General features: G+C 35.7%; 1 protein-coding gene across 5 annotated transcripts in view; it reads left to right on the forward strand.

Moving 5' to 3' along the window:
- Window positions 1-26,715, forward strand: part of LOC122539108 (IQ motif and SEC7 domain-containing protein 1) — a 118,406-nt gene that overhangs the window by 46,784 nt on the left and 44,907 nt on the right. Inside the window, exon 1 of one of the 5 annotated variants that reach the window (XM_043673748.1) lies at window positions 17,927-18,234. The exons of 3 other annotated variants lie outside the window; for them this stretch is intronic. The gene's annotated coding sequence lies outside the window, so the exon portion shown is untranslated. Of the gene's footprint in view, window positions 1-17,926; window positions 18,235-22,126; window positions 22,645-26,715 lie in introns of those variants that run through there. One more of the 5 variants, XM_043673747.1, reaches the window with a different exon arrangement.

Consider the following 26,715-nt stretch of genomic DNA (forward strand, 5'->3'; position numbering starts at 1 on the left):
GAAAGCGACAAATTATTGTATACGGTTCGGTCACTCGTTATGGTCCGCAATCAGTCGCCAGCGCAAGGAGTTAACCTCTTGTGCTCGAATTTGTCCCAAAATTGCAATATTTCCTCAGTTTTAAGTATATTAAAGTATAACCCGGGCAAAATTAATGATAAATCTATTACTTCTCAATAATTTCTATCCAGTGATATTGTACCGACGAGTTCAAAAGAAAAAGAAAGCGAGGAATTGTTGTATACGGTTTGGTCACTCGTTATGGTTCGCAATCAGTTGCCAGCGCAAGTGGTTAACCTTTTACGCTGGAATTTATCCCAAAATTGCAACATTTCCTCAGTTTTAAGTATATTTGAGTGTAACCCAAGCAAAACAAATGATAAATTTAATACTTCTCAATAATTTTTATCTACTGATATACCGACGAGTTCAAAAGAAAAAGAAAACGACGAATTGTTATATACGGTTATATACGGTTCGGTCACTCGTTATGGTCCGCAATCAGTCGCCAGCGCAAGTGGTTAAGAAGTTCGAGATCGAAAGCTTTTCTACGACAAATGGACCGTTTTCACGCAAACGTTTTCTTCTTTATTTTGTTGCAGGTAAGCCCGAGTTCGATAAAAGATTCAATTCATGGTTCAATCACGGCTAGACCGGGGAGATACCTGGCATGTAGAGTGAGTATTACCGTGAAAGAAACTGCATAGTCGACGCGATGGGGAAACTGGTTTTCCACTAGCCTCAAGAGACACGTTTATTTTCCCGCGGACTGTGTGGCCCTCTAGTCGTATTTTCACGCGAGATTTCCTTACTCCATCGTCTTGCACCGAGTTTGTCCCAGTCGTTTATAAAATTCTTTCCCCTCCTTTTGAAAAATCTTTCCTTTTGTTTTGAGAATACGACGTCTAGTCTCGAAAATAAACGAAGTTTCTCTGGGAATAATTCGAAATTGGTTTCGAAATCGACTACTGTCCTTTCTAACAGATCGAAATCCAAATTCGTGTTCGAGTTGAAAGAACAACAACAACAACAACAACAACAACAACAACAGAAAAGAGTATCTGTTCAAAGGGAGAGTTCATTTCACGGTTCATTAACCTCGCGAGTGGGTGTACACGCCACCCTTTTAATTCCCATAAAAGACATCAGAGCTAGTTTAACCAATGAGATTAGACGGCGGAGCGTATTTAGCTGGAAATTGCGAATCGCGATGGTGTAGGGGCCGCGCGGGCAAGGGGGAAGATTACAATTTAACCAGGTTCTCCCGGTGTGTCCCGCGTTACGATTCCGCCGTACGTAGACGTACAGAAAACGAGACGACGTACGGACACTAGTCGCGTCGCGTGTTATAATTTCACGAGGGTGGGCCGACTTAGTTTAGACTTTAAGGGGGTGAAGCGGGAATTTAATTACAGGGACAGTGCCTGTTGTCCGCGGTTTTTATATCCTCTTGCTGCATTCTTATTTCGCGCGGGGAATGTGAAATTCACCACCCGCGGAAGGTAGTCCTTTCGCGATTTAATTTAATTCTTCCTTTAGAAAATAACTGTGGGAAAAATTAATACTCAATGTTAATATTTGTGCATTCATTATAACCGACCGAACGTTCGACGCGGGACGATTTTCTTTTTCTTTCTTCATTGTAAAATTTTTGATTTTTTGAACTGTACTTTGAAATAGTCGTTGTCCAATTTTTGGTCATTTTTCTTTCCATGCATTTGCATGCATTAACATACATAAATATTTGTAGCTTATTAATATTAAATATAACGTTTAAATAATAGAAATACACACACACACACACACACACACACACACACACACACACACACACACACACACACACACACACACACACACACACNACACATATATATATATTTATATACACACAAAAATTAATTATTAAGAGTAGTACATACAAAAATTAATAAAAATATTAATAGTTTGTTCAGCTATTAATAATAGAAACAAATTTATTAATAAATACGTCACTAATAATTATTATTGTCGTGAATATATTTTTTTTTAAATTTCTTATTCTGAAGAATAATCGTAGGGCCAATCATTTTTCTTTCGCGAATATATGGTAATATATAGTAATACACACATGCGTACATTGAAGTTAATTTTTAATCCAAGTAACAATAATTTCCAAAATAATTTCCAAATCCAATGAACAACAACGACAACTAGAAGAACACTTTCAACATATTATAAAATCCTTGAGAACGAAATAAAATAGAGATAAGCGAGAAAAATGTCCACCTTATCGTCGAATTGAAGCCAACAGACATGGCAAAGAACGATGGAAAAAAAAATATATATATTTCCAAATCCAATGAACAACAACGACAACTAAAAGAACACTTTCAACATATTATAAAATCCTTGAGAACGAAATAAAATAGAGATAAGCGAGAAAAATGTCCACCTTATCGTCGAATTGAAGCCAACAGACATGGCAAAGAACGATGGAAAAAAAAAATATATATATATTTCCAAATCCAATGAACAACAACGACAACTAGAAGAACACTTTCAACATATTATAAAAATTTCAACATATTATAAAATCCTTGAGGAAATAAAATAGATGGAAGCGAGAGAAATATACATTTTATCGGGCGAATCGAAGCGAACACACATGGATGAACGTCCTAGAAAGCGACGGGGAATTCGCTGGAAACGGCAGCGCGCGATAGTTTATTCGTGTCACAACGCGGCCACGTTGCCGCGATCGATTCGACGGCGTAACACGATTTCGCCGATGGAATCGAAACTCGATTCCTCGGGGCGTGCTCGAGTTTCCATGAATCCTTTCGAGGACCCGCGATCGCCTCCCTAGGGAATTTCATCTAGGGGGACGGCGAATGGGTGTCGAGTTTTGAGGAGTTTCGGAGTCCGATAGTTTGGTGGGAGGGGTGGTGGTGGATGGTAATGGTTGATTGGATTTGTTTGAAGCGGTTCGCTCGTAGTAAACGAGCAAATTGTCAATTGCGTGAGATTTTTAACCGCTCGACTTTACGATTTATCTTCTCAACACGCTCATCGTCATATAGGGTGTCTTGAATATAATTGTTTATCTTCGGGAGTGTGTAGCAAGTAATCGATAAACTGAGGAAAGAAATTTTTTTTTTTTTTTTTCTAGAGAACTTTTTTGGTCCCATTTTGGAGAGAATTGCGAAGAAAGGAAAGAAGAAAGGTTTATTAATATTAGATTAATTAATTAATATTAAATATTAAAATATTGAAACATTAAATATTAAATATTAAATATTAAAATATTATTATTAATGTTATCAAAGTATTAATATTAATATTATTAAATTTTTAATATTGATGTTATCAAAATATTAATATTAATATTACTAAATTTTTGATATTGATGTTATCAAAATATTAATATTAATATTACTAAATTTTCAATATTGATATCAAAATATTAATATCAATATTACTAAATTTTCAATATTGATATTATCAAAATATTAATATCAATACTACTAAATTTTCAATATTGATATTATGAAAATATTAATATCAATACTACTAAATTTTCAATATTAATATTAATATTACTAAATTTTCAATATTAATATTATCAAAATATTAATATTAATATTATCAAAATATTAATATTAAAATTATTAAATTTTTAATATTAATATGATTAATATTAATAATAAAAGTTACACATTGCCCCATATTGATAACACCCACTGTCTCCACATTAGAGATGTAGAGTCTCTCCACTCTCGTGTCGCCAATGTGTCGCCAATGATCACATGCGTTTGTCGATTTAACAATACGTAAAACGTACGGTCTAACGTATCGTGATATATGATTTAATTATCCTTTTCTGTCACGTCTACAATTGACTAAATTAAATGTCACTGTACTCGATTTTTTTTTTTTTCTCTCTCGAAAACGAAGACTTTAGTAAACAATTTGTTTTCGTCCTTTCTTTTCGACGTTTCGTCTTTACACGTAGAGTCACCTAGTCGCTTGGCTACGACTTGCGGGACACCCTGTATTATTCGCAACAACTCTTGAATCGTCTGTTTACGCAATCTTGTACGAAACGTTGCACAGATACGGGGGCAGCAATTGAATACCAACTCGCGGGATACATTTTAATAGGGCGATACACCAAGTTCCGCGATCGTTTCGCGAAGATTGCTGTGCCGCGTTTTGCTGTTCGCGGTGGAGAATCGTCTCACTTTCTGCCCTGTTATCCGGCGCGATGCTGATCCGCGACAACGGTGAAACAACGGATTCTCACGGGCGTTTACACGCTACCGGATTCCGTCTCGTCGGCAGTTACCTGTCGTAACTTTGTTCCTGCGTTCGGTATCGTTATTGGAGATGTAACGAGACGCACACCAGCGTGCAAAGAGGCGCCCCTGATACGAGAAAGTTCACTTCGATAGATCAGTAGATCGAAGAGCGTTTCTGTGAAGAAGGCATAAAAACCCTCTGGAATTTGAGACCGAGCTTCAGTGAAAATAAACAGATTAGCTATTTAAGAGCTATCTAGCGAAACGGATGGGCTATTAAAAGCTGTTTAATTAAAAAGATGGCTGTAGTTAAGTAACTCAGGACCTTGAGGCGCAAAATTTGTCATCAATGAAACCTCTTAGCTGTGGGATCAAGTGTAAATAAAACTATTTTTTTTTCTTTTTTTTTGAAAGATCAATGATTGTTTAACTTAATTAAACATAATGTTAATAGCAAGAAAATATTTGGAAACGATGTAAAAAGGAACTGGTCGAGTCCAAAATTCACGAACGTTTTGTCTTCTACAAAAAGTTTAATTTAAATAACAAATTGTCATTACTTTTCTCGCGTACTGGACGAGCGTACTCTATGATTGCCACTTCTCCATGACGAGTATACTTTATGATAATACTCATTCACAGCACAAGAGATGAAAACGAGACGAAGATTTCTCTGTTCGACAAGTCATTCGTTAAAACGTCGACAGAGTTCTTTCCTCTTGATATATAATAAAATATCAAGAGCAAACTGTCCGAGCAAACCCCCGCGATGCAATTATTTAGCAGCGCGTGTAACTTTCCATTGTTCATAAAAATACGAAAATTGAACATCGTCGTCCGAGCCTACGCAAAAGCCGAGCGATGCTAATTTTACGACGGAGCAACTTTGTTTAATAATACTCCCCATTGAGGCGCATAACTCGATGAACTCGCGCGATCCAGCTACACTCCCACGAGTATAATGACGCTAACAAGCCTCGATTCACTTTACTCTACCGTGACAGAAGTTGAGATCAGACAATCGGATCACCGCCGGTTTCCACGTTACACACGCCTCGAGTAAAACGGTTCCTACACGACGATTTTCACCCGGTAACTCGATCCCGGATGGCGAACTATACGTACGGAACGATCGTGTGCATACATATACGTACAATACGTACGAATATAATTTTAAACTTGGCTCCTCGTCGATCCTCCGGCTATGCCCGGTTTACCCGAAGGATGATACGCTCGAGAGGAACAATCGTACGTGCCACTTTCTAGCGAAACACGGATATCGATCATTCTATCCTCCCATTCGCGCTCGCGCAAGCTGAGCGATACTTGGCGAAAAATATAGTATATATATTGGCAGATACTTGACGATGTTTAAGTAGCATTCGTTAGGTTGGCCAAAAAGTAACTGCTGTTTTTTTTATATAAATGGATATGTATATATATATATTTATTTATTTATTTATTTATTTGTTTATTTGTTTATTTATTTGTGTTTCCTAACCTCTGAATATTCCAAACAAACTTTATTTAAATATATTTATATATACAGGAAAATTTAAAGCTGGTGATTTGTTTGGAAAACGTGAAGTAACTAGCTAAATAGCTTTCCTAACCTCTGAATATTCCAAATGAACTTTATTTAAATATTTATAATATTTATAATTTTTTTTAATTTATAATATTATGTTTAAATGAAGTTCGTTTAGAATATTTACTATATATATATAATATTATATATAAATTTTGTAATAAAATTAAAAAGAAAATTTATAAACATTATAAATATTTAAATAAAGTTCGGTTTGGAACATTTAGAGGTTAGAAAAGCTATTTAGCTAGTTATTTCGTGTTTTCCAAAAAACCAGATCTAAATTTTCCTATATATATATATATATATATATATATATAAATATTCTAAATCTCTTTAAATGTTCCAAACGAACTTTATTTAAATGTTTATAATATAAATTTTTTTGAAATTTATAATATTCAAATAGCTTTTCTAACCTCTAAATGTTCCAAACGAACTTTATTTAAATATTTATAATATTTATAAATTTTTTTTTAATTTTATTATAAAATTTATATATAATATATATATATATATATAATATTATATTATATAAATATTCTAAGTCTTTCTAAATATTCCAAACGAACTTTATTTAAATATAATATCATAAATTTAGAAAAAAAAATTATAAATATTGTAAATATTTAAATAAAGTTCATTTGGAATATTTAGAGGTTAGGAAGGCTAGTTAGCTAGTTACTTCACGTTTTCCATTAAAAAAAATCACCAGATCTAAATTTTCCTATATACATATATACTGGGTGTCCCATTTTAATCTTAACTTAATAAGTGCAATTATCCACAAAACTATTCGTCATTTAGAAAATATCTCAGATGCGTCTTTTTCTGTTTTGGCAGGGGCAGTAAATTTGGCACACACTAAAAATTTATATTCTGAACTGCGTGTAAAAGTCCACGGTCTGTCAATTAAGTTCAAGAGTCAAATTTCGTTTCTCGTTCGAGCTCAGTACTCATGCTCTCTTTTCCTTTTTTTGCACTTTCTTTCTCGTCCTCTTCTTTCATCTTTATTTTCTTTCGCACGAACTTTTAAATCATTCGGCTATTCCCGGCGGCACACGTAATACCGTTACAACTTTTCCGAGATTTAATCTAAATTCTTACGGAAGTTTTATCACCGATACACTCGTACAGATAGCGTCAAGGCTTTGAAAAGCTTTTGTCGTTCTCGTCTCACTGACGTCATCGTTGCATAATACTTAACTGTAAAAGAGACCGTACAATTGCACAGCCGTTCCGCTAAAAGCCTCTGATTACGAGGATTACGAGAACATCTGGGTGCGAATTTCCATCGAATTTCGTATATTGTTGCTTGCGCTGGCAACTGATTGCAGACCGTAACGAGTGACCAAACCGTGTACAACAATTCGTCGCTTTCTTTTTGAACTCGTCGGTATGATATCAGTAGATAAAAGTTATTGAGAATTAATGAATTTATCATTTGTTTTGCCTGGGTTATACTTAAACATACTTAAAACTAATGAAATATCGCAATTTCGGGACGTGAGTCGAGATTAATTCCAAGAAAGGGACAGCTAGAACTTCAACGAATTTTGAAATCAAGATATATCTGAGAAAGTAAATTCGCAATTTTCCAATTAAAAATCCTTTGTTTGTTCGTAATTTTTCAGCTGATAACAAAATTCTCGTGTTATTTTGTTAAAATTTAGTCTCCTGTTCCATATTATAATCGTAATCGTCCCTCGTTCTCGCTACGATCGTAAAGATGAGAAAAACAATTAAGTTAACACCACGAAGCCTCGACGTTGGTTAATGGCACTTCCGGATTGATTCACTGCCGTGCAATCAATTACCCTTTCGTTGCGCTCCTCCTTTACCTTCGTCAATTCGAACTCGTGATGCTTATCTTCAAATATTCGTGTATCGTAGAATTAAATTAAACGAAACACAGAAAGAAAGAAAGATAGAAAAAAAGAACAGTTACAGTTTTATGTGGAACAGGAAGTGAAAGTGCTTTGTTACGTTTCACTAAATCCACCAGATACCTGGTGATTCTACGTAATTAATTCGCATTACGAAACAATTCATTGGCCTTCGAATGTTTATTTCGACAGACACGAGTAATTAATAGTGTATTAATATCGTATTAATTCGGAGGGGGAATCTAGGGGAATATAGGGGAAAATGGTAGGAGGAATGAGTTCTAGCGTTATATGTACATACGTATGCAAAGTGGTGGTTTTTCGATCGATTTTAATCTCGGTGAATATTCTCCTGGATTTCTGTGTTCAAAAAAGTATGTTAGGTTATGTTAAGGATTATTCAGTTTCTTTCGTTCCTTTAATAGAAGCGAATTATATCTAAAGAAAGCTCGTTTCGAACATTTGGAGGTTAGGTAAGCTAGTTAGCTAGTTACTTCACGTTTTTCAGAAAAAAAAAAAAAAATCTCCAGATCCAAATTTTCCAGATACAAATTTTGAAATCAGTCGATCTGTTGTAATTTTTTAAAACTCTCAAGTGTTTTTCTAAAAATCCCCCCATTCTTTCTACTAGAGAAATTTATCTGCGTTTCAGAATTCTCTATAAATTCCCTATATTCTCCCACTCCATTCGAATCCGTTGTGCCTTTTATCAGGACCGAGTGTGGCTCCATCGAATTCCCTATACTTCCTTCGACCTACTTTCCGATCGTGAGATTCACCGATTAAACTAGAAGAGCGTGCATCTGCCTAACCTCGATATAATCCCAGCTTCTTAAAAAAAAAAAAAAAAAAAAAAAGACATTTACACCACGAAACGGTAACCAAAGCATTCCTCCTCGTTCTAAAAAGTTAATGTAACATGAATTTCGTTTTGGTATCGCGTTTTCCAATGGCCGCTGGCTAGGAAAGAGCGGCCTACAAAGGGTTCAGTAAACAAATGTATTATGCATAACACGAAACTCTATTTCCTCTCCTGCTGTATTAACTGTGTTTTCTACTCGCTCTTCTTTTTTTTCTCCTCTCTCTCTCTCTCTCTTTCTCTTTTTTTTCTCTTTCTTTTCACTGTTTGTTCGTGGAAGGGAGGTGATCATCGGTCCGAGAGACGCTCAGACGAGAAAGAAGTCTGAAGTCCGGGGATTCTCAGACGGCGATTAGTATCGTTCGCGCGATACGAATCGGTCGTACGTGCGATCATTGTTGACCAGCGGTTCGTGGCTGCTCTCTCTATTTTCATATGGAAAATAGAATAAGCGAAGGGGGATCCCGTGGCTGGAGCCGCGGCTAAAATTGTCGAAAGTTGACTTCGCGCCAACTTTCGGGGGGGCGGAGGGAATATCACGACGTCGCCTCTCGAACAACGATGCATCGCGGCTGTCGGCGAGATTTGGATAAACGCGGCGAATATTTCGGTGATTTCCAAATATATTTTTGAACATTCGTATCTTTGACATTCGAGATGAATTTCATTTTTTTTTTTTTTTTTTTTTTTTATTCGATATAAGTTTGTGAATTTCGATTCCGCTTACGAAGGTTCAATGCATAGATTTGAAGATTTTGTTGACGTTAAAACATATTCTAGATCACCTTCGTGTATTTTACAAACAAAATACAATTTTTATGACGAAATTCAATATCTTGAAATTCAACGCTGAAAAATTCGATATTTTTCTAATTGTGCAATATCTTTCACATAAAATATTGTACACTCGACCAATTAAAAATTAGATCTCGTGAATGTAGGGGAACGAGACGAATCTAACGACCTCGTAACTGGCTAAATCCACAAGGCGTTTGAAATTAAGGCATTTAAGGCAGTAAAAGTAAACTAGAGAGTTTAGACAGCGAGGAATATCCGAGTTAAGTCGCTCGAGACGGTAAAGAACTAAAACGAACTCAAACGACGAAAGAACGCGGATAAAGAGGCGAGTTTCCACGATACAAATGAAACTTTGTTGCAATACGTAGGGATTTATCTTCGGAACGTAATTTCGAGGCAAGTGCGCATAAATCCGTCGATGTTCTAGAAATTCTGAGCAACAACGATCAGCAGTTTTTAAGACACTTTCAACATTGGCTCTATGCAGTATTATGAATCAATAAATACCTGAAATTCCAAATATAGCAGTAGATGAAAGAACGTTTGAAATGATCTGTATAATACGATAGTACGTATGCGAGAAACTTTTATATTAGACATTTTTTTATCAATGCTTATAAATATGTGCATATATATTGCAAATATAATTTATATAATTATAATTTATTATAATTATAATTCATATATTATTATTTATTATAATTATAATTGATATATTATTATGTAGCATTACAATGTAATTATTACAGTTACATGTATATAATTATATAAATTGACAATTATAATTTTTACAATTTTTTTTGCATAATTAATCACGATAAATGTATTTGCGTGATTATATAAATATCTATATTGACTACTTGTACTATAATTGATTATTTGTGATCGTTTTTTATAACATTTGAATAAACCCTAAATCTGAATCTTATTAAACACATGTTAAACCCTCGTACTCGCTTCTTAAACTTTCTTCTTCTCTACGCTACCCATATTATCAAAAAGCAATTTCCAAAGAAAATCAATCTTTCGAGCCAACTGCAATCGATTTCACGTGATTCCACGTCCCCCTCGCTCTGGAAAGAAAGAGCTGCCGGGCGTCTGTTCGCGAAGACGTGGATATCACCGTCGGGGGATTTCATTCATCGCTTCATTCACTCTCCTCTTCTTCTTTTTTTTCTTCCTTCCCTTCTCGGGCGAAGCCACGTTCGATCTACTTCCTCTCGCGTTCGTTCGACGATAGGCACACACCTCCCCGTGCCCCGGTTTTTCTCAATTATCACGGGCGAACAGACGTGCGACACGGTCGTTGCGATCGCGCCTTAAAGCTCGTTTCACAGCTCGCGTACCACAATGGGCCACGATTCCATTACACCCTAGCGAACCAACTTCCTCGTTTCTCGCCTTTTTTAATCCCTTGCGCTCGAACGACGTGCCTCGAGAATTTTTTCTCCCAAATTGCGAACATTCTCTCAGTTTTATGTATATTTAAATGTAACCTAGGCAAAACAAATGATATTACTTCTTAATAATTTTTAATTATTACTTCTTAATAATTTTCATCCAGCGACATACTGACGAGTTCAAAGGAAAAAGAAAGCGAATAATTATTGTATAAGGTTCGGTCACTCGTTATGGTCCGCAAAGTGGTTAACCTTTTGCGCTGGAATTTGTCCCAATATTGCAATATTTCCTCAGTTTTAAGTATATTTGAGTATATTTGAGTAACCCAGGCAAAACGAACGATAAATTTATTATCTCTCAATAAATTCTGTCCAGTGATATCATACCGACGAGTTCAAAAGAAAAAGAAAGCGAGGAATTATTGTATACGGTTCGGTCACTCGTTATGGTCCGCAAAGTGGTTAACCTCTTGCGCTGGAATTTCTCCCAAAATCGCAATATTTCCTCAGTTTTTAAGTATATTTGAGTATAACCCAGGCAAAACAAATAACAAATTTATTATTTCTCAATAGTTTCTATGCAGTGATATCATACCGACGAATTCAAAGGAAAAAGAAAGCGACAAATTGTTGTATACGGTTCGGTCACTCGTTATGGTCCGCAATCAGAGGTTATTAACCACTTGCGCTGTAATTTGTCCCAAAATTGCAATATTTCCTCAGTTTTTAAGTATATTTGAGTATAACCCAGGCAAAACGAATAATAAATTTATTACTTCTCAATAATTTCTGTCCAGTGATATCATACCGACGAATTCAAAGGAAAAAGAAAGCGACAAATTGTTGTATACGGTTCGGTCACTCGTTATGGTCCGCAATCAGAGGTTATTAACCACTTGCGCTGTAATTTGTCCCAAAATTGCAATATTTCCTCAGTTTTTAAGTATATTTGAGTATAACCCAGGCAAAACGAATAATAAATTTATTACTTCTCAATAATTTCTGTCCAGTGATATCATACCGACGAATTCAAAGGAAAAAGAAAGCGACAAATTGTTGTATACGGTTCGGTCACTCGTTATGGTCCGCAATCAGAGGTTAACCACTTGCGCTGTAATTTGTCCCAAAATTGCAATATTTCCTCAGTTTTTAAGTATATTTAAGTATAACTCAGGCAAAACGAATAATAAATTTATTACTTCTCAATAGTTTCTATCCTCAATAGTCATATTACACCGACGAGTGTTCAAAAGAAAAAGAAAGCGACGAATTATTGTAAACGGTTCGGTCACTCGTTATGGTCCGCAATCAGTTGCCAATGCAAGGGGTTACGTGCAAGCGTTTACGTATAAAAGCCTGTTCTTTTTTTTTTTTTTTTTCTTTTTGTCCTTTGCAGGTTTTCGTCAAAGTCGTTTATCTTGAGAATGCAGTTTAAAATTCGGCAATCTGATGAAAGGATAGGCTAAACGAATATATTATGTCGGCGAGATTTTTATCTCCCTGACGAAAACAACACGATGTCCACGAATTGAATTAACTCGGTTTCTCGAGCAGGCTCAATGAGATCAATTAAGAGGAGACTGTTTTATTCGCTGAAATTGGTGCAGAGACTGTGTGTGATTTTCAGGCGGCGCCACCGACCGGTTGGATCGAGATTATGCCAGTTTCAACTGCGCGCGATATCGCGCCAATCTTGCACGTTGACGCGATCGTTCCCCAGAAATTTCTGACAGTGATATCTCAATTTTCACTTTCTCTTACAAGACAGAGGTGGTTTCAGGAATTGTCTATATTTTCAACTGTTACAGCATCGCAAAAGGAAAAGGTGTTATGGTCCAGTTAGTTTTGTTTTAGATGTGAATTAAAGCTCCGCTTCGACAAACTTGTTTTCTTAAAAGTCAGAAAAATTTTTTTTCCTGACTGAATTTACCACGATCTTGAAGATCGAAGTCTCCTCTTTGCAACGACGAATCTTTTTTGCACCTTTTTTATTGAACAACGAACGTTAGAATTAAATGGCAAAATGTTGGGTTTTCTTGAATTTTTGTCGTTCAACTCTCATTCCGTTCAAAAATTCAAAAAATAAACGACAAAAGAAAAAAAAAAATGGCGAAAATCGACGAGTGCTTTTTGTGCTAATGAATTGACCAATGGAAATTATTGCGTAGCATGGATTGTAAAAACGTTAGAAAACGTCGTACTTCGCTCGAAAAAGTGGGAAAGAGAGAAGAATGTAAAATTTCGAGCCAAGTGTCGAAGGAAACGAAGAGGAGGAGTTACATACAGCCGTCGTCGCGTACAAATCGAAAGGACAGACTCGAGTTCCTTTTTCTGCCGCGATCCATTAACCTCCACGAATGTAAATGGTCGGCGAGCAAAGGCCAAGCTCTCTCACTCTCCGAGACATTCTAATCCTGGGCGAAAGTCGATTCTCCTCGAAGTTTGCCACGCAGAATATATTTAATCGTGTGTATTTGTGACTTTGAGCGTGAGGCTCGATAGCCTGCGAAAGAAAATTATTTCTTGGATGGGGATAAGATGAATTGTCGTTTGATTGGACAAACGACAAGTCGAAGAAGAAAGAATTTTATGAAAATATTTATCTTTTTGGGGGGAGAGGGGATAAGAGCAAAAAAAGTTTTCATAAAGTTTTCACAAAAAAGAGTCCTAATACTGCCAAGATACGCAGAACAAAATAAAATGAGGTAAAACGTTTCTGAAACAGCGTTTTTTTACAAAAAGAGACCCAATACTGCTAAAACACGCAGAACAAAATAAAACGAGATAAAAATTCTGAAATATCCCTTTTACAAAAAAAAGAAGCCTCCTCTCAAGGTACACGAGGCAAAATAAACTGGAAATTTCAACTTTTATGAGAAACAATTGCTCCAGATATCCCTGAAATAGCAAAGTAGAACAAAAGTTTCAAGATTGCTTTTTTTACAGAGACAATTACCTCTCGTAAGATACACAAAACAAAATAAAACAAAAATTCCGAGAAACCTAGAAATTCTAGAAAAAAAGGAACACAGTCTTTTCATAGAACTAACATAGTTTTTTTTTTTTTTTTTTTTCTGTATTACGAAAGATTTCACGATCGACTGCGTACGATAGTGACCCTCGATCTCAGTCAGCCTCTTCTCTTAAGTTCGCGAAACGCTCGTTGGCATTTCTTCTGCCGCCGACGAACCGTCTCCGCCTGGTACGAGTTAATCAGAACTCGTTACGTAAAGACACGCGGAGAGACGGCCCCGCCGCGCTGACGTGCTTGATTTTCCACTCGCGGACTCGGCAAACTTTGCAACGAATGGGCCCCTCGGGGAACACCACGCGACGCTGTTCCGCGAGCAACTCTCCTCCCCCTCCAACAACGATAAACACGTGCTCTCCACCTATGTTTACCGAAAACTTGCCACCAAACCTTTCAGCCGTTCCTCCTTGTTTATTGTACCTGTTTGTTAGACTTTATTAATTATTACGTTGCTTGTTATACTGTTTTATACTGTATAATATATATTGTATTATATTGTTTCATACTGTATAATATATATTATATTATATTGTTTTATACTGTATAATATATATTATATTATATTGTTTTATATTGTATAATATACATTGTATATTGTGATGATAATAATAATAATATATATTATAAGTATTACTATATATAGTACGTGTAGGTATCGTTATACTTATTACATTATATAGTATTTATAAGTATTATTATATTTATTACACTATTATTATACTATATTATACTTATATAGTAATATAATATGGTATAGTGTAGTATGTACTGTATAGTAATAGTATAGTAATATATATAGTAAATATTGCATTATTATACTTATATAATAATATATATTATATAGGTATAATAATAATGTATATTATAAGTATTACTATATTTATATAGTACGTGTAGGTATCGTTATACTTATTACATTATATAGTATTTATAATAATATTATATGATATTTATAAGTATTATTATACTTATTACACTATTACTGTACTTATATAATAATATAGTATAGTATAGTGTAGTATGTACTATATAGTAATAGTATAGTAATATATGTAGTAAATATTATATTAATATACTTATATAATAATATATATTATATAAATATAATAATAATATATATTATAAGTATTACAATATTTATGTAGTACATGTAGGTATCGTTATACTTATTACATTATATAGTATTTATAATAATATTATATGATATTTATAAGTATTATTATACTATTATTGTACTTATATAGTAATATAGTATAGTATAGTGTAGTATGTACTGTATAGTAGTAGTATAGTAATATATGTAGTAAATATTATATTATTATACTCACATAACAGTATATATTATAATATTGTACTTATATAGTATAATAATAGTATTACTCAGATTGTCGTATTTAATTATCTTTTGTATTTTAATACTGCAGACTCGAGAATTCACAGTAAAAAAAAATTGAGGAAATTTTTTTCCTAAAAGTGAGAAACAGGCATTTATCATTTTTTAATTTAATAATTTATTTAAATACTTTAATAAAAAGGATCGAATTGCGATTTCAAAGATACAACATTATTTTCAGTAATTATAAAAATATTAATTTTTAGAATTATATTATTAACGACAAGTTTAATCATAATATTCATAAGAATATATTTCATATTATTTAAATATGAAGTGATTTTAGAATGAAATACTGTAAGATTAAATTCAATGAAGATAAATATATTTTCAATTATAAATTACAAAACTTTATTACCTATTTTCTTAGTTATATTTCTTCAATAATTTACATATATAGAATTAGATATATAAATTTAAATCATCAAACTCTTATATGTTGTCTTTACGAAAACTTGACAAAATTGTCGTCCCAGTTACATCCCACTGCGAAGAAATCTACCATACCGTCTGTCACACAAATCGATAACGTAAAACACAACAGATAAATTAATTAAAGTGCAAGCGTGACAATTTACTAATTGTAAGTGACGAAGCACGCTCTATGTCTGAAGCAAAACGCTGTAAAAGCCACGGAAACGCCGCGAATCCTCCGATGTGACGATCTTCTGTCGGTTTGGGCGTAGCAACCGGAAGTTGGCGCGTGATACGGTGGTAAACGGTAAAGCGTCGATAAAAAAGAACAAGAGGGGGAGGAACGTTTCGTTGTTTCGACGGTGGCAGCCAGGTTTATACACGCCGCGAGATGCGTGGTCGCTCGTTTTCCCGTTTTGCTTTCGCTTTGCGACGAGTTCGGGACTTTCACTCGTTGTCGGTGCTGTGCTTGCTTCTTCACGCTCGAATTCACATGTTCGCGTGGACATCTCGTTGTCGGTCTCGAACGACAATCGCGCGCGATGAGCGAGAGGAGCGGAGGGGCTCTTTCGCAAGAGAGAAGCGCCGAGGAGAGCGCGGAGGCATCGATCATTTCCACGCCGGTAAACACCGGTGGGCAAAACGAATTTACCGGAATCTCGTCTCTCTCTCTCTCTCTCTCTCTCTCTCTCTCTCTCTCTCTCTCTCTCTCTCTCNTCTCTCTCTCTCTCTCTCTCTCTCGGTGTGTACGAGGCGGCGGCTGTACCGTTATTATAACGAAATGAGTTTATCCGATTAGTTGGCCGCTTTGATGCGCTCGGCGAGCGCGACTCGATTAACCGAGTCGTGTGTTTCCGTTTTCTACGAATATCGTCTACGCGAAAACAAGTGTCAAATTAACTCGTGGCTTTGCATGGCCAAATATTCCGCAAGTAGTGTCGAGGAATAATTCGTGAATCTCGTATTTTAACGTTAATGTACGAGAGGCTGTAACGAAGTCGGTTGGTGACATTTCGTCGAGCAGAAGCTGCTCTTGCAAAGGTGCAGATAATATTCTTTGATATTAAAACCATCAGTGGGTAAAACAGTTTAATTATTAATTTTATATAATTTTTATAAATTGACATTAGAGACCTGGCAAACGTGATAGCTAAATTGTTTTAGCAACTGATAATTTTAACATCAAAGAATATCCGTACGGTCTTTAATTTGCTTTTCATTAAAAACTACTTGTATATAAACTACTTTATATATCATATAACTGTATAATATATATTGTAACTATTACAACTGATATTATAATTATCCAAAATTCATTATTAATTTTGGAAATTTCAATGTCTATCATTCAAGCATGTGTTTTTTTTTTAATTTTATTACTATTACATTTTAATGAATCAAATAAATTTGTCATAATAATTAAATGAAAAAAAAGGTTTTCTCCTTATTTAGTTAGATTAACGGACCTAGAAAAAAATGTGAATATTCTACAAGTACAAAATAGATCATAGTACATTCGCAAAGGAAAATGAAACAAAAAAAAAAAAAAAGGAAAAGAAGAAAATTTCACACACACACAAAAGATACCTGGCTTTTGGTTACTTTTTGGCCAAAAACTACTTGTATATAAACTACTTTATATATCATATAACTGTATCATATATATATATATATATTGTACCTGTTATATACAACTAATATTATAATTATCCAAAATTCATTATTAATTTTATAATTGAAACTTTAAAGAATTCTAAAATTAATATTTTAGTTGAAACAGTTTAATTATCAATTTTAATAATTTTTATAAATTGAAATTAGAGACCTGGTATACGCGATAGCTAAACTGTTTTAGCAACTGACAATTTTAACTAACATCAAAGAATATCCTTACGGTACAAGTCTTTAATTGGCTTTTTATTAAAAACTACTTGTATATAAACTACTTTATATATCATATAACTGTATCATATATATATATATATATATATATATTGTACCTGTTATATACAACTAATATTATAATTATCCAAAATTCATTATTAATTTTATAATTGAAACTTTAAAGAATTCTAAAATTAATATTTTAGTTGAAACAGTAATAATTTTTATAAATTGAACCTAACGTCGTAGCAAGCGCGTTCGGTTAATGGAAGAAAAACCCAGATGAAAACGTGTGGAGAGACGCATAGATGGCTAGAGAGACAACGGGAGAGACCCGTCACCACGTCGTGTCCATCGAGAGAGAGGTGGGGTGCACTCCAGTTCGTCGGTTTCCCGGCGAACATCCGAGCGAGTCGCGGCGAGCGAACCCAGCCAGTCAACCTGAAACCGCGAAACAAACGCGACAGCGTGTGTGCCTCGTCCGTTCCGTGGCGCCAGGCCGCTCGCTGATTTTTAAACAAATCGTCGAAATTACGAATCACGCGCGACATATCTCGAATCGGCCGGCGAGTATCCGCCGTCAAGCGCGGTTCGTTGCAATTCGTTCGCGCCTGCGTACAATTTGGATTACTGTCGCGCGGTAACTTAGATGGAATTGCGAATTGAACTGGTGATTCAAGTGTTTAATTTGAGCGAGATCGGTAAGGAAGAATCGTTGAAGACTGTGACGTTGTGAAGATTAGGAATATTTGAGGAGCGAACGAGTTAAGAAATTGGGAATTCCAAAGTGTTTGATTTGGTTGGAATACAGCGTGGATTCATCTGGCTTAGGAGTTCGAAATTTCAACACATTTTTGATTTGGATACACATTTGCACGTGTACAAATGCGTGTGGAATTGTGAGAATTGGAATTTTTGAAGAGCAAAGCGGTTAAGAAACTAGAGAAATTAGCGCGATGGAAATTTCAAAGAGGCGAGCTTGTTGAATTTCGTTTAAATTGAACCACCGCGTTGATTGATTTGGGCTGGGTTGGAATTTGGAATGTTTGAAAATGTAGGGAATTAAAAAAATTGGAGAAATTGCGCGACGAAAATTCCAGGAATGTTGATATTAATTTCGTTGAAGTTGATTTTAGAAATTCGAAATTTCGAATGCGATTTAGATATTCTGGTAGTGGAATTTGGCTTTGCCTGGGGGAATCGTGACACCGAGACTGTAATTGTAACTGTAACTGCGCCAAGTGCGTCCAATCGCTTTAAAGTTGGCCTTCGGAATCCCCGTGGCGCGTAGAATTTCACTTCGCCGCGAATTTTGGGACCGCCTGCATTAGAATTTCTTCACCGGTTCCTCAAAGTTGGTCATCGTCGGGAATCGGTGTCACGCCGCGATCATTTGCGTCAAAATCGGAGCGCCTTCGATTTCCCCCTGCGAATTTCTTCGCTTACGAAGACGTAAAAAAATTCTACGTACAAGTTCATCTCGCGTTGAGTTTCTACATACAGAGAAGACAAACGGGAGTTGTCGTGTGTGTGTTTTTCTCAGAAAGGAATTCTTACACTGGCGAACGGAATTATGGCATCGGTCGAGGCGAAATTCCACGGGAATTGAATCTCGCATCTCAGCCGGAACTAATATCGAAACAATTTCGCCTCGTCGATGCTTGTTCTGCTTTCGATACTCTCCAGCCACGTCTGTGCCCCGACGTATCAATCTCAACGACACCAGAAAATCCCCAGAATCCCCACGTTGACGACGACGACGTTGCTTTCGACCAAGCCTCTCCTCCTCGAGTCAAGGAAATCGCATCGTGACCGAAATCCCCGATATAATGCAGTGTGTTTCGTAATTTGTGGGACCCACTTGGAGAGCTGATTGTACGTTTAAAAGTAAATGGAAAAAAGTCATATAAATATAATCCTAAGTCATATAAATATAATCCTATCTGTCTGTTTATCAGATATAATGAATTTTATAAACAGAGCAAACTCTAGTAAGCTAGTTTTACCAGGGATGGTATATTCAATTTTCATAATAATCATAATTGGGATGAAGAAAACCCAGGAATAATTGATAAATTTTTAATTGGACCTTTTTTTTTCTTGATGGGAAACTAACAGGCACAAAGTACGTTGATTTTTTTGAGCACGCGTCTACACGAAATATTAGAGGAAGTTGCAGTCGATATTGGACTTCGTATGCGGTTTATGCATGACGGAGCTCCGCCGCATTTTAGCCGAGTGGCCAGGCAATTTTTAAATCAACACTTTGCTAATAAATGGATTGGTCGTGGAGGTCCTATTTGCATGGCCTGCTCGTTCTCCGGATTTGAATCCATTAGATTTTCATTTTTGGGGACATTTAAAATCTATTGTACACGCAGCATCGATTGAAAATGCTGAAATACTACGAAATAGAATAGAGCAAGGCTTCCGACAAATTCGAGAAACACCAGGAACGATAGAGAGAGTAACCAGATGAATGACAAGACGCGTGCAGGCTTGTCTTCAAATGCAAGGTGGTCATTTCGAGCATCTTTTGTAAAAGTAATTAAAACAGAAAATTCATTATATCTCATAAACAAAGACAGATAGGTTATATATATATTTATATGACTTTTTTTCATTATTTTTAGGCGTACAATCAGTTCCCACTAGTTACGAAACACCCTGTATAATATCCCCGGCACGTTGAGCCTCGATTCGTCGCGAAAACGTTTTGTCGGATGGAAGAAAGCGACCGAGCGTTTTGAAAAATCGCGACCGGGGCAACCGCTATGGCGGCCAGCCGGTGAAATCGAAGACGCGCGGCGAAAGCTCGGTTCGTCCAACGTAAGTTCGGGCGATAGATAAAACGCCTGTTGGCTTTGCTATTAAACGGTTTTGCTCTCGCGTTTACGCCCGTGGAAAGTCAAACGGATCGCGGGAAAAGGAGCGAGAGAGACTGACGCAAGAGAGGCCTGCACGAGAGGAGCGGGAAGGGGGTGAGAAGGGAAGGACGTTGTACGGTTTAACAGACTTTCACGTCGACTGTGTTGTGTTTCTTCTCGATCGCGTTACGAAAATCGCTGCTGCGTTGTTCGAGCATCGCTCGGAAAAACTCGATCGCGTTCTCGATCGCAATCGCGTACGTAGATCCGGATAGGTGTTGTGAAACACATTCGTGCTGTTGCACGAGAGACGAAGGGAACAAAACAGTGAAACACCGAGGGATTTTTGTCGTGGCACTTTTGGAATTTTTGTTTTATCGCGCGTGTAATACGATCGCGTGATTTATTTGGTGTTTAAGAAGGTATAAATGTAAGGTTTGTTCGGAGCGGAGAGCATTTTTTTTTAGTGAAATCGTCGCCGATCGTCCCGTTGCTCCCGATTTCGAGAAAGTAATCGCGCGCAGATTGCAATGGATACTTGATGGAATATAAATATCGATATCTGAAATAAATAGCCAGTAAAAAATATATATATATATGCGACGACCGAGATATACATTATGATAGGAAGTGGAAGTCAGTATTGAAGATGGTCAAGAAGGAAGAATGTTTCTTATTGCGCGCGAGATTCTTCCGAAGATAAAAAGGTCAGAGTCAAAGCTAAGAGATATATTATTACCGTGAAAGTCTTTGTAACGAGAGACTATAAAGGTTAAGTAGCAAGTTTTAAACAGCTCGAAAGTTGTTTGGAATTATCGATCCGACGAGACACGATGTCGCTTCCTCGTAGACTTTGCCAGTCTCCCCAGCCTCTAATCGAATCTTCCGCAGCAACGACGGGTAAACCGATTACCAATTAATGCTCCCAGAGTTCCCCAAAGGGGGAAGAGAATAAAAAAGGAAAGAAAGAAAATGAAAAACTTGCCGATCGGGAGAAGTTTCAACAAAATCAAGAACCAATTGTTGCTAAATAACTACGGAGTTTTTTTCAAAGTTCCTGGAATTTGGTTAATAGACCACCGAATAAAGCGAAGTATCGTGGAAGAAGTCGTTTCTAGGAATTTGTTTCATAGTATTTACTATGCGTAGAATTTGAATATTTTGAAATAACTGCACATAGAATTGGAATGCGCTGAAATTGCCGCGCATGGAATCGGGATGCGCTGAAACTACTGCGCATGGAATCGGGATGCGCAGAAGTTACTGCGCACGGAGTTGGACCGCGTTGAAATTACAACGCGTAAAATTACCCAGCACTGGAATTACTCTAGAAAATTTGTTTCATCGTATTTACGGTGCATAGAATTTGGATACTTTGAAATAACTGCGCATAGAATTGCGGCTCCTAGAATTGGATTGCATTGGAATTGATGCGCCCAAGGTTAAACTGCGCTGGAACTACTGCGCATGGAATTGGAATGCGCAGAAGTTACTGCGCATGGTGTTTAACTCCGTTTTCCAATTGCCGCGCGCAGAATCGAATTGCCGTGGAATTGACGCGTTTTGGATCTAGTCGCGTTGAAATCACAACCCATAAAGTTACCCAGCGCTTGGCGAATTGTTGCGCGTGGAAATTGATCACGGTGGATTGAATTTACCGGCGTTGAAATTGCGGCGCGTGGAATTTGCTCCCTGGGAATCGCGCGTGCGCACAGTCCGCGATCGTCTTCGAGAATACCGACGGACGAAAGTGAAAATTGTAAAATATTGCGGCTTAGTTGAACGTACGACGCAAGTAGATTATAGATTAGTAACCGCGAAAGAGAAACAGAAACGTAGAAAGAGTCGACTAGACGTTTTTTTCGGTGATCGACAGCAGAAAATTGGATCGATAGCCGGATAGACGTGTTTATTGGCTCTGACGGCCATAACTACGCGATAATGACGCGCATTATATTCGCGGCCCGTGCGTCATAAGGCTTCGACTGTAGACGGCGGCGGTGACATCAATTTAGAGACTGTCCAACGCAGCTAAATCTAATTATTTAACGAGCCGCTGGCCGTAATGCGCCTCGAGCGCGTACGCGAAATCGTGTGGAAGAAGGCGACGGCCACCTCCGGAGCGTGTGTTCCTCCTCTGTCGTTCCCACGGCTATCGACCGTTTAGTGCAGTGTTGATCGTTAGTGCATCGGTGGTGTTTGACAGTTTTATGCTGCCTTTGTGCTCTTGGAAACGCACGCCAGGTATATATAGGAGAGTTTCCTGGGGGTGATAGAGAGAGAGAGAGAGAGAGAGAGAGAGTAGTGCGACGAGTGTCTGGTGACTTTTACGAGTTCTTGAAGAAGAGATTTTTGGAGTGTTTGGATTTCTTTTCCGTTTCCTTGAGAATGATTGATGACAGGTATAGAACATATTTGAAACTGAATCAAACGAGATTACGAAATGTATTGTACAATTTGTCGAATCTCGAGGAAAATTATGATAATTTGGAATCGCTTTGAGATTTAATGTCTCTTAATGCCGAGTTTTAGCTGAAGTATTAGAGCAGTTAAAAAACGCCGGTTGATTTATCTTCGTTTGTCTTTAGAAGCTACGTTACTCATCGTGGCCTTGTCCAGACTAATCTAACTCACCTTGCGGGTTGATAATTGATCGAGCAAGTCGAGAAACTCGAACAAACATCCAGCCAGATGTTCAAATTATAGTCGGTTTGCGAACACTATAGCAGTGCTAATTAGAAATTGTAAAAACAATCGTATATAACATATTTGAATTTCGATTTGCGATTACATGTGCTTTCGAAATATTTTTTTACTATTTCTCAAACTCGAACGATCCAGACCAAGCTTTTCGTTTAAATCGTTACACTTATTAATATTTATATTCAAAGTAATTATCTTACTATTACTTACCATTCTAACCTTTTGAACGAAGGAGAAAAGTCAAGCATAAACCAAGGTAAAATTAATCTTGGAGTCGTTCTTCTAGAAAGATGATAAGCACGTCTAAATTAACAAGATATAATAAGACGTATTTTATTTTCGATTAAAACAAAGAACTGGCGTGGTTACGGTTCATCAAATACGTGACTGAAATATTAATAAATATAACGCAAATGAAGGCGATCGATCAGAGAGAGATTCGATATCAAAGTCGACATTTGAAGGTCTCACAGTTGGACGATTCCTTTGTCTCCTACTTATGCTTCCTAACCTATCGTTTCGCGACGATTTTACACACGGACGGAACCTTCTGTCTTCTTTTTGTTACGCAAATGTCAGTTTGACATTTCGCTTACTCATCCAGTATTAAATATCGTTTAATTGCATCGTGGCGCACGCGACTGAAAACAAATTACTCGTGTTCGTCAGAAAATACGAATTCTCAGGTTAGGTTTTTGTTATTTGTATCGACGTTGTTTCAATTGTTTGGTTAAAAAAAAAATATATATATATATATATATTAATTTTCGAGTTTATTTCGTTTGTTTTGAAAAGAAAAATATATATATATATGAAGCTAGCGTATGTACGTGACGTGTCGCTTATTTGCAGTTTGAATTTAGCGAGTCAATATCACTCGCCTGACAAATCGATTTATCCATTTATTGAAGTCACATACGTGCATATTTGTGTCTCTGATAATTTTCAAAGGCTCTTTCCTTTTTCTTTTTTTTAAATTCAGTCTCATAGAAGAAAATCGGAAGACTATACTGAGATTTAAATTTGTAGAAATGAATTTTCTGAAAGTCACCAGAAGTTACTACTAGAAATATCTGAAAGAAACTAGACAATTCATTTCAAAAATGGATCTTTAAATTCTAGAATCTACAGTCCTTATATACCACAGAAAAAAAAAAAACAAAAAACAGAACTAATTAATCATTTAAAAAAGCTTTATTTAATCACTGAAACAGCTTTATTTAATCACGCGATTAAGCTTTGTGTAAGCTTTATCTTTTATTTAGAAAAAAAAAAAAATACCTAACATTCCGCGCAACCTAACCTAACCTCAATGTTAAACGAAGAATCTCGCAGTCAAATGAAATCACGGAAAATCTCGCCGAGATAAGGATCTATCCTCGCATAATATAAAAATCACGCTTTCTAATTAACTTTAACGCAGTTGTAAAGAAAATACTAGCTGAGCGGTCGATAAAAATGGCGGCCCATTTAGGTTAGGAAATCTCGTCGGTATCACGTGCAAAATTTATCATTTTTCTTTCCCCTGCGAGCAGGAATTGAATTGATCGCGCGAAATCTAGAAACGCGAGAACGAGAGTCGAACTTGTTCTTCCCAGTTAGGTTAGGTTAGGTTAATGGAAGTCTGACACTTGGTGATCCATTCCTCTTGTTCTTGTTTTCCAATCGACGGTTGTAGTTTAGGATTAGAAAGCAGCCGAACAAACACTTTTTTTTTTATTAACTCTTACATCTGTTTTACAATTGGGAATAAATCTTTCGGTGTGGATTGATCGGTTTATAAATAGACGGCGAATATTGTATGCATTAATGGAAAATTCAAATATAATGTATAAAATATACAAAACATTCAGAGTCTTTGATCTTCCGGATGTGGACGTTGCTTTAAAAAAAAAAATGAAAATTCTGAAAGTCCACTGGAAAGCTCTGGAAAGTCTGAAAGGTTAATATTATATTTTAATATTATATTAATATTAATATTGAATAACATTATTACATTTTGATATTATGTTAATTATTATATTAATTAATATATTATTATATTAATATTAAATAACACTGTATTGCATTTTAATATTATGTTAGTATTAATATTAAATAACACTGTATTGCATTTTAATATTATGTTAGTATTAATATTAAATAACACTGTATTGCATTTTAATATTATGTTAGTATTAATATTAAATAACACTGTATTGCATTTTAATATTATGTTAGTATTAATATTAAATAACACTGTATTGCATTTTAATATTATGTTAGTATTAATATTAAATAACACTGTATTGCATTTTAATATTATGTTAATATTAATATTAATTACATTTTAATGTTAATATTAATATTAAATAACATTACATTACATTTTAATATTATGTTAATATTAATATTAAATAACATTGCATTACATTTGAATATTTTGTTAATATTAATATTAAATAACATTGTATTACATTTCAATATTATGTTAATATTAATATTAAATAACATTATATTACATTTTAATATTAATATCAAATAACATTATATTATATTTTAATATTACATACTATACATACGTTTAACGAGTTGAACGTATCGTTTCTTGAATTCCACGTGTTTTGTTTGTACTGACAAAATTATATTCACAGACACGACTGAATGTGTAGCAGTCGGGAGTAAAAAAATGTGTTTGTTTGTTTGTCAAACTCGAGGATTAAATTTCTGATTGACGATGTACGACATACGTGACAGACTCGTTGAAATCGTCAACTTACAATCTGTTCTGCATTCATTGACCTGTTTCTTTTGCAACGCGCCCGTACGTGTTGTTTTAATTGCATCGAGTTGAATTGCAAAATAGTTTCCCCGGATGATGTAACCTGTCCAATGTCGTATGAACTGGGTCGAAAAATTCGCACCGTGACGTATGGATGTTGCGGTGGTAACAGCTGTGTGTTACTCGAACAACAATTCTAGGATTCTACAAATTAATTTTAGGACTCGAAATCCCAATATTGTCTTGTCTAAGAGCTCGTGTTTTAAGGTTTCTTAACTTTCAGGATTTTCTGGATCGAAGATTTAGAATTTTACTGTTCTGAATCCTACGGTTCCTGGTTGCAATGCTCTCGACTTTGGAATTCCAAGTACCAAAGTACCTCGATTCTCAATGTTTCAGTTTCCCGAATTCACTCGTTTCGCAGCTGCGAATTATATAGAACCGATTTTAGCCACCCAAGCCTTTGGAGTTCTCACTTTCGATATTTCAAACTCCAGACTTCTCGATTCTCTAGCTTGCCGAGAAATCTGTGAATTCTCGAAGCTCGTGCCAATTTTAGAGTTCTCCACCAGCTGTAGAAGTTTCCAATTCTCGAAATATTTGAAAACGCCAAACGCCGAGAGTCGAACTCTTGTCAAACTCCGAAATATTCGAGCCTAAAATTCTGAATGGAAATTCTGAAAGTCCATATCTGAAAAATTAACATTATACTAATATTAATATTAAATAATATAAAATAATATTAATATTAAATATTGTTAAACATAATATTAAAATTGAATGATATTATATTATATTTTAATATTACATTTAACGAGTTAAATCGTATCGCTTCTTAAATTCCACGTTTT

Source organism: Frieseomelitta varia, unplaced genomic scaffold (genome assembly GCF_011392965.1).
Source record: "Frieseomelitta varia isolate USP_RPSP 00005682 unplaced genomic scaffold, Fvar_1.2 scaffold_191, whole genome shotgun sequence".
Taxonomy (NCBI): domain Eukaryota; kingdom Metazoa; phylum Arthropoda; class Insecta; order Hymenoptera; family Apidae; genus Frieseomelitta; species Frieseomelitta varia.